General features: G+C 40.2%; 1 pseudogene; it reads right to left on the bottom strand.

Annotated features, from left to right (window-relative positions):
• LOC137388228 (glycerol kinase 3-like) overlaps positions 1-8,705 on the bottom strand; it is a 55,630-nt pseudogene extending 46,925 nt beyond the window's left edge.
• Between the last annotated feature and the right edge of the window lie 792 nt (positions 8,706-9,497).

Here is a 9,497-nt window from a genome sequence, read left to right on the forward strand (position 1 = left end):
ATGCAATACCATATGACAAATAGTAACAATAGTGACAGTATGACAATACAATATAATAGGACAGATAGTAACAATAGTGACAGTATGACAATACGATACAATACAATATGACAGATAGTAACAATAGTGACAGTATGACAATACAATATGACAGATAGTAACAATAGTGACAGTACGACAATACAATATGACAGATAGTAACAATAGTGACAGTACGACAATACAATACAATATGACAGATAGTGAAAAAATATTACAATAATACCATGAACTAGTTGTAGAGATATTATTATATTCACCGAATGCTTAGCTACCAATCTACACTATGAATGTGAAGAACAGGTCATGAACTTTTATAGCTTCTCCAAAATAATGTGAATTTTCACGGAGTCAGCAAATTTGGGTCCACAGTAACAATTGTGCGCATAGGGTAATGGTTCCACCCAACTAGAGGTGAGACGATGCTCGCATCAAGTGTTAAGCGAGTAGCCATATGGGGCCTCAAACAGGGAGTCACAACTCCTTGTTTGCTCTTTGCTCATCGGCAAACACTTTGAATGATGAGGCAACAACTCCAATCCTAATCTATCATTGTTGGAAAATTGTCATAGAGAGCAAATTGAGATAGTATTTGAGCATCAAGTAGGTAGGATCAAAGATTTTGCTACTTACTTAATAGATAGAAATCATAATAATCGTAATGATAAACGTAGTTTTAACAATTTAATGTAAATTTTTAAAAACAGAAAAATTATTTATGCAATGATTTAACAGTTCACTATAATAATCGACTAGATAAACATTTACAGTAATTGTAAGAAAACGCTGATTTAAATAAGGTCATAAGTCGGTTTTCGCTCATAGCTCTTTGCAGAAGGCTGTTCAAAACGTGATTTGTTATGAATCCGCAAATATTTTTCTTATGATGATTTAAAAAGATTCTAATGATTGGGTACAGTTGTGTATTCTAGCAAAACCTGTGAAATAAAAAACATTTCTCATCTTGTCTTTTTACTAATTGTACCATAAAAAATTAAATATAGTAAGATGTCATCAATAGCCAAATGTTTGGTAAGAGTCTGAAAATTTTGAATTTTCTGCTCAAATCCCAATTTGGTAAAGATTAGTAGCATTTGCACGTCAGGTTATGCACGTCGAAAAACACTACAGATAAGGGGGGAGGAGAGGGGAGGGGAGGCCTCATGCTCCCCTTCCCCCCTTACCCCTGTCATGACTGTAGTGTTTACAGTCATGAAAGTGATAAGGGGGGCCCCTCATGCCCCCCTTATCACTTTTTAATAGTCAGGATGTCGGCAGTAGCTCATGACTTGAACTTACACTTTGGCTGCCCAAAAACAAAAACAGAGTTTATAAATGCGGCTAACAAGTTTAAGATTTACTGATTTCCCCGACAAGTATGTTAGACTGCTCTCTGAAAGATGTTAAAAATGTAACTGCTTGATAAAATAGAAGAACTGAAATAACGTCAAATTTCATTGTATAGTTAGGTAAAACACCAAAACATCGTAAAGGAATCTGAACTAACGTAGAGAGCAACCTTAAAAAGATGGCAGCACATCTAACAGCAAGAACTAAACAATCCGTAAAAAGTCTCACATGTATTTTGCTTGTCCTCTGCAGAAGCAAAGCTGTCCTACAAGAACACCCTGCTGATCTCCAACTACTCCACTTATCGGCAGACCTTTAAGGGGCCCATCAGCACGCTTCCCATAAATCTCAGCTGAGCTACGAATCTCAGGCAATAATACATCAATATTCTACTTCAAAAATCTACAAAAAATCATAAAACAATGAAAAAGAAGATCAACATAAAAAATAATAATAAAGCGCTGATCATGGGTAGATAACTCCAAATTTACTCTGTTTCCACAATTTTCGTCATAATTTATTTTTTTGCAGTTTAGACCAGCAGGTCTTCTTGTTTCTTCAATTTAGAACAAGAGGAATAGTAAGGCTATTTAAGCACCTCCCCTCTTCCCTCTAAATATGGCTCTTCTGTCCAATTAGCTTTACAGTGCACCCTCCGGATACTATGTTGATCCATTCCAGCATTGGCACTGTATGGCGAAAAAATCGTATGTAGGGGTATAGAAACCATTGTCATTATACAATGCAAATATTCCCTAGTAAAAATCATCAAAATTTTATGAAAATGTTGTACATATTGAGAGCTACTAACAAAATAGTATGTTAACTTCAGTAACTATAATTACCTACAGTACCTGTATTGTATTTAGTAGTTATGATCTGCAATAAAATGCATCATTATAATGTGTGTACCATATGCAGTACATAGTACATACGGTAAGGAGTTCTTACCTTCAAGACACACGTAGGTATAAAATAAACATTGAGTTCACTTCAAATAAATATAGCTTACTAAACACACTTGAAGCTAAGTTTAAGTATGTATTTTTTAGCTATTTCACTGTATCTCAAAGTTTTTTGTCACTGAAAGTTTATCACGTAGCAGTTTCTGTCTACGCTTTCACTATAACTTTTAGCAAATCTGGTTAAAACATTTTTAACCTAATTCAACCAAAAAGGTCAAGCGATGCAGTTCTCGAAAGTGGCCTCTCGCACACTTGACCATTTAATGGCTATCCAAAAAAAAAGAAATTCTATTTACTATACAGTACGTATATACCTTTGCAGTAATGTGACTTGAGCCGGTACATGTAGCGAGTAGAGCAGAGAGGAGGCAAAAGTGTATCAATGCTTATTATCTTACTGCACACTTAAAATAAATTTAATACGTAACGAAATGAAATTTTCTGGCAAGCTAAACTAGCCCTGTCTAAGAGATCGCAACTCCAATTTTTGAGGTAAAAACCTCACCATGTTCAACTTCGTAAGGTGAAAAAATCGTATATCAGGGTAATTGTATCTTGAGGGTGCACTGTATATATGTACAATAACTAGCTGTGCTACCCGGCGTTGCCCGGTATTAAAAATCAGCTTGTAAACAACGAGAGGTAAAGAGAACTGCCTGCCACTTTCTATTAGCCTGGCACATTACCAATGGATAATTTGAGTAAGCTTACTAATAAAACCTACCGCTTCTCATGACGCTACGCCATTGTGTTGCATTGTGACGGAAAGCGGTGACGTATTTGCTCATATTTAACGACATATATTGCCTAGCAAAATCTATCCATCTCGTGTAGCTTAATTAGTTAGGTGTTGGACCTTTGAACAGAAGTTACAAGATCAAACCTTCTGCGGTATGAATTCGTTATTCCAAGATTTCAATAGCTATAGATGGACAATCACAATGAAAAACAAATTCACACACGACCAACTATTGAGAAACATGCATATTGCTATCATATTTGAAACGTCATATTGTTTCCATATGTCAAAGGTGAAACTTTGGTATATATGCTAAAATTTGACGTTCGGCAAATGGAAATAATATATTTAATTTTTTTACATATGCACTTACATTGAGGCAGTAAATGAGTTTATGATAATGGGACATCTCCGTCTCAGTCAACCCTTGCCGTTGGAGAAATTCAACTCAGATTCAGAGACTGCAATAACGGTAGGCTTGTTGTAAACGTAAAAATAAAGCGAGATATTCTAAAGAACAAACTCTATGAAAGGAGTGGTGGCCATGAAAAAGACCGTGGGGGGAATAACTCCGAAGAGTTGTCTTATTTGGATGCTATCGGTCCCATAGACATCAGGCTCATCAAGGCGCTCCGGACACCCGTCGCAGAAAAACATGGTGAACTGATCAAAGGGAAAAGGTGACGTAGCCAATATATATACCGTATATAGAGAAGAGACTTCTGGGATAGTGGTTGACCTAGAAAAGATAACAGACGCCATTTATTAAGGCTTTTACGCAGTGAACAATCTTCTATAATTTATTTCTTACCGTTCACTCATTGGAAGACATTTTTTATGTTCATGGTTACATGTCAAAATATTCTAAGTTTCTGTTATAATTAATTGTTAGTGGTTTAAGATTACTTAAACAATATTGTTTCCGTTTTTGTTCTACGTTTTCTCGAGATAAGATTTTGTAATTAGCCCTTTTCGTTATCGAAATATGTCTTAATGTTTTTTTACACTTACTGTTCGCTACCCAGTATATGTAGAATTTCCTGGGCTTTTTGTTAGTGTTTAGATTGTTATGCTATAATGGCTCATTGTCTAGCAATAATTTTTTATTGTTCTGTATGTAAAAATTCTTAGAAACTCGGCAGTCAGCAAGACTATATGATTGGTCGGTTTGAACGATACCCGTCAATCTCTAGGCCAATCGCTTATGTAATATAAATACTGCCACTAATTTTTAGGCAGTTCAGCTTGGATGTGACTCTTGAATTGGATGCATGATTAGTATTACTATAATAAAGTCGTTATTGTTGGAGAAATATCTTTTATAATCGTCACTAACAGCAAGCTCACACAAAATGACTACAAATAAATAGGATAATTAAATAATTATCCTTACAAGAGTTGTGTTCTCTCCTGTTGGTTTCAGCAGGTTACAGCGTTGGTTTCAGCGCACTCTGTTGGTTTCAGCAGAACGGAAGTGAGTTGGGTTCAGCTCCCTCCTGTTGGTTTCAGCAGGTTGTACAGTCAGCAGCGTTGGGTTCAGCGCACTCTGTTGGGTTCAGCAGAGCACAAGTGAGTTGGTTTCAGCTCCCTCCTGTTGGGTTCGGCAGGTTGTACAGTTGGCAGCGTTGGTTTCAGCGCATTCTGTTGGTTTCAGCAGAACGGAAGTGAGTTGGGTTCAGCTTCCTCCTGTTGGTTTCAGCAGGTTGTACAGTCAGCAGCGTTGGGTTCAGCGCACTCTGTTGGGTTCAGCAGGTTGTAGCGTTGGTTAAAGCGCAGAGAATTAGAGTTAGGGGTTGTCCCCACCCCACTCTTGCGAGTTTTCTTCAGGCTATAGCCTACACAAAATCACAAATTATTGAACAATAAATGCACAAAGCCAAACACGTATACTTGCATAATGCTAAAACATTTTCAAAAATGAAATAAAAACATAATCACCAAAGAGTTTCGCTTTATTACTGACCATTGACATAATGTAGTGGGCCTACCAGGTGCATCATGAAGAGATCGTTTGGCAATATTTGAGAGCGTTGTTCATTTTTGTTGAAATATGCTTGTCAAACGTAATATAAAAAACCACTACCAGCATTAGGAGATCCTCACTATTTATCGTGGCGCCAAAAACCATCAGTATACGAGAAAGACAACAAGTCGCAATGAAGATTTTTACTTTCTTCGATTAACTCGAAAACCCTTAAACGGTTGCAAGATAATTGCACAGGTTTTAGGCGTCGGAAGGAACGCCCCTGTTAGTGACTTTTTGAGTCGCTCAGTAGCAAAAGCGCTACTGCCAAGTTCACTAAAATAGTTACAGTACTTCTTGTCATAGTGCACAAATATACGGCTGCTCATACGCGTCTCCCAGCTTGACTTAAAAACTTGGTTTATATTTTCCATTTAGCGATTTTCTTATTATTACTTTTCGGTACAAATTATCGTGTAGACAAGCTGGAATCACTTTTAACTAATACGTAGCAGTAAGCCAAGAAGACGATCTATTACTTAACTTTTGGTAAAATGAAACTTTGTAAAATAAGACAAAAATGTTTTAATAGTTGTAAAACGCCCTTAGTTTGGCCCAGGCATTAGCTTTAACAAGGTAGACTAGAATGTACATTTTACATTTACAATGTACATTTTTCGGCATGCCGGCCAACTCACACGCATTGGGCGTGAGACTCACGCAATTGTTATATAAACGTGTGTACTCACATGTGGTTGAAGCAAAGAAGAAAGCTCTCTCAATCTCCCGACGCCTTTATACTAACCCTGACTTCTCGTACCTTCCCGTAACCTCTCGTAACTACCTGTAACTACCATGACCTCGGGCATTAGTGTAGCCCGCGGCCCACCAACTCGATTATACAACATGCCCTTTTTCTTTTTTGTATGGGCCACTAACCTTCCAGAAATACATTGGAACTCATTAACCGACTCACCTTGCTGGTGAAGTTTACCTTACGCTCTCGAGCAACCCGGGGCTGCCGTCGTACTCGGCCGCACTGCTCTCCTCACTCTCCTGATCCTCCACTCTCACTGTTGTATAAATCAGTGTACTCTTCTCGCTACTGCCAGCTCCATTGCCAGTCTGCACTGGCTTTTCCATCACTCTGACCTCCGCCGCTACCAATACTTTTACCGTGACTACTGTCACTACCAACACTCCTTCCACCAACATCTCCAACACTACTTCCACCAACCCTGACAAGCCCGGAGTCTTTTGGTTGGGTCAGTAATGACTCCTCAACCTCATCTCCGTCTCTTCCGTCTTTACCTCGCTCTCCCCAGTAAGAGGCAGGCTCAACAGGCTTCCTGTGGGAGGTCTCCACCTGGGCCGTAACCGGCTGCACAGGGGATGGCACCACAGAGCTGGGAGTTGGCATAGGCCCAGACCTATCTAGCTCGACCTCACCTGCAACCAGTGCAGGTCTGCTACTAGCAATTCTCCTCTGAACCTCGGCTAACTCCTGCATCACTACCCTGAATGCCTTGACATTTTCCAACTCCATGACTGCTGCCTCCCGTTTGGCTTTCAGCTTAGCTAATTTCTCTTTCGACTTCCTCCGCACCTCCCTTTCCTCTCTTTCAATCTCCGCTACCTTTTTCTCGTGACCTTCTCTGTCTAACATTCCATTGCTGGATATTTCGGCTAAAAAAGAGCAAACCTTTTCCATTACAGACACTGGTTTAGCTACTTTCTCAGCACCTTCCCTTACCTCATCGTGACTCTGTTCTCTATCACACCCCATAGACACTTGCACATCTCTGGTGCCTTGGGCTCTCCCCTGTTGGCTACCAATTTCCACGTATTCGCTACTCTTCACTTCCTTGGTTTTGCAAGTCCACCAATCTTGACCTGTGTAACCTCTCTTAACTTCGCTCTCTCTGTCAGACTTATTTGTCAGGTTTTGCAACTCGACATCATCTGAAACATAACTTGACCCAGCAATAATGGTTCTTGACGAAAACGGCTTAACTGGCTTAATACTTCTACACTCCTTAACAGCCTCAAACTTACTTTAGCATACCGCGTTTACGACAGCAAATAATTTAAGCTGCCTTAACTCAGTTATGCCCAAGAAGTTTGTTCTCAATCCTTTCACCACGTATACCTCTTTCTCCATAAATCTATATTTACTTTCCAACTGAACACCTGCTTTACCGACTACTCTTAGCTTACGACCATCTATTCCCGCCAAAACAGTAGATGGCTCCTCTAGCCGTAGGTTCAGCCTTTCGGCCGTCCCCTCGGTTACAGTCGACACCTCTGCCCCAGTATCAAACGTAAATTCAACGTTCTTCCCATTGACCTTTAAAACCTGTACAATTCTCCTTTCTAGTCAACTGTCATCCTCATACTTATCCCTAGAACCAGAGAACCTAACACTTCTGCCCTTACTACTATCTTGGTACCTCTCCTTATACTTCTCCCCCTCAAACCTATCCACACTGTTGTCCCTGTATCTGTCAAATTTGCCTCTAATTTCGCGGGGGCTTTCTCGGCCCCTGTACCTCTCCCTACTACTGTCCCTGCTACCATACCGCTCGTAGCTATTATCTCGACTACCTCCTGACCTCCTGCTACTACCTCGCCTGTCATAACCTACTTCTCTCCTAACCCTACAATAACGGGATACATGTCCTCGCTGTCCACAACAAAAACATTTAATAGAGGGACAACTCCTCATCTCATGCCCACTACGTTTGCAATTGTAGCATACTCTACCTTCACTGCCTTCTCTACTGCGTGCTCTATATCTAGAGACATGCCTCTCCCTGCTATTATCTCTATACTTTCTACTGTCACTGTCCTTGTGATACTCCCTGCCTCTTGTCCCATATCTACTAGTACCTTGCTCTTCACTACCATAATACTCTCTACTACTCCCAGGGCTACCCCTAGGGGAAGATCTACCTGCTGAATCATAACTTCTATCTCTATCATTACTCCTGTACTGCGCTCGGCTATCAAACTCTGATACCTTTGCTACTTCTCTCTTAACCTCACTCTTTAACTCGGTACTTCTACCCTCATTTCTCAAAAATTTATCAGAGCTGTTGGCCATTTCACGAGCCCTCAATGCCTCCTGCAATAACGCCCAAGTAAGATTGGCATTCTTCATTAACTCTCTGCTTACTTCTCTATCTCTCAACCCGTTAACCGCCACAATAAGGGCAAACCTTACCCTATCATTATTGTTAGTCACCTCTGCATATCTGCTCAAACTCTCTACCCGTTGTAAAAACTCTCTATCACTTTCCCCAAGTGTCTGCCTAGCCGTAAGGAACTTATGCCCCTTTGTGAACATACTCTCCTGTCTACCATAATAATCCTGTAAAACTTCCACTGCCCCTTCATAAGTAGAATTTACGCCATCTACGTCAAACCCTGCACCTCTCAATACTTCTCTACCACTGTGCCCAATAGCTCTCAATAGTGGCACTAACCTAGCTCTACCTCTCATAATAGGCACTCTGTTGCCATCTTCATCATTTACATAACCTCTCCTCTCGACAGCACTCTCTATACATAAATTCATCTCCTCTATAAATCTCTCCCACGACCCATTACCGTGCTCACCGAACACCAGCTTCGGAAGACCACTCTCCATCTCTACCCGATACGATATCTCCCTTGCCACAAATTCACTCTACCCCTCTCGTATAAAATTAGTGTAACTCCCACCTCCGAATATGTAATAAATAATTACACCTCAACAACACCGCTACAACACCTCACAACACCACCCTACCTCACGTTACCTCACCTGCACGCCCGTGAAAGGGTCTATTCAACCGTTTTAACTTACACCGCAACCAGAAAAATTATCGCTAATGATAACACAAAAAGAAAAAAAAATCAGAGCTTCGTCAACTGCGCCATGTTATATAAACGTGTGTACTCACATGTGGTTGAAGCAAAGAAGAAAGCTCTCTCAATCTCCCGACGCCTTTATACTAACCCTGACTTCTCGTACCTTCCCGTAACCTTTCGTAACTACCTGTAACTACCATGACCTCGGGCATTAGTGTAGCCCGCGGCCCACCAACTCGATTATACAACAGCAATCACCTCAAAGAAAAAATGAAATTGCGTGAGATTTCTGCTTATGACTTATGCTCGCAGTCTAAAATTATATTTATAAACTTCCCACTATGTTTGGGGTTAAGATGGCTTTTAAAATGCACAACGGTAGAAAATAATTCATTCAACAATGCTATGCTAAAAAAATCCAGTACTTGTACTCGAGTAACGAGGTCATTAGTCTTGGTCACTGTCATGTGACATCTCCAGCGATTGATTCCATTCGAGAGGTTGCTTTTTCTTGATGCTTAAAACTGTAGCAGCAATTTGGTTGGTAGTTGCCAAAGCTATGTTCACAACTGTCTATTTAAACTAGAGC

Source organism: Watersipora subatra, chromosome 2 (genome assembly GCF_963576615.1).
Source record: "Watersipora subatra chromosome 2, tzWatSuba1.1, whole genome shotgun sequence".
NCBI classification, from domain to species: domain Eukaryota; kingdom Metazoa; phylum Bryozoa; class Gymnolaemata; order Cheilostomatida; family Watersiporidae; genus Watersipora; species Watersipora subatra.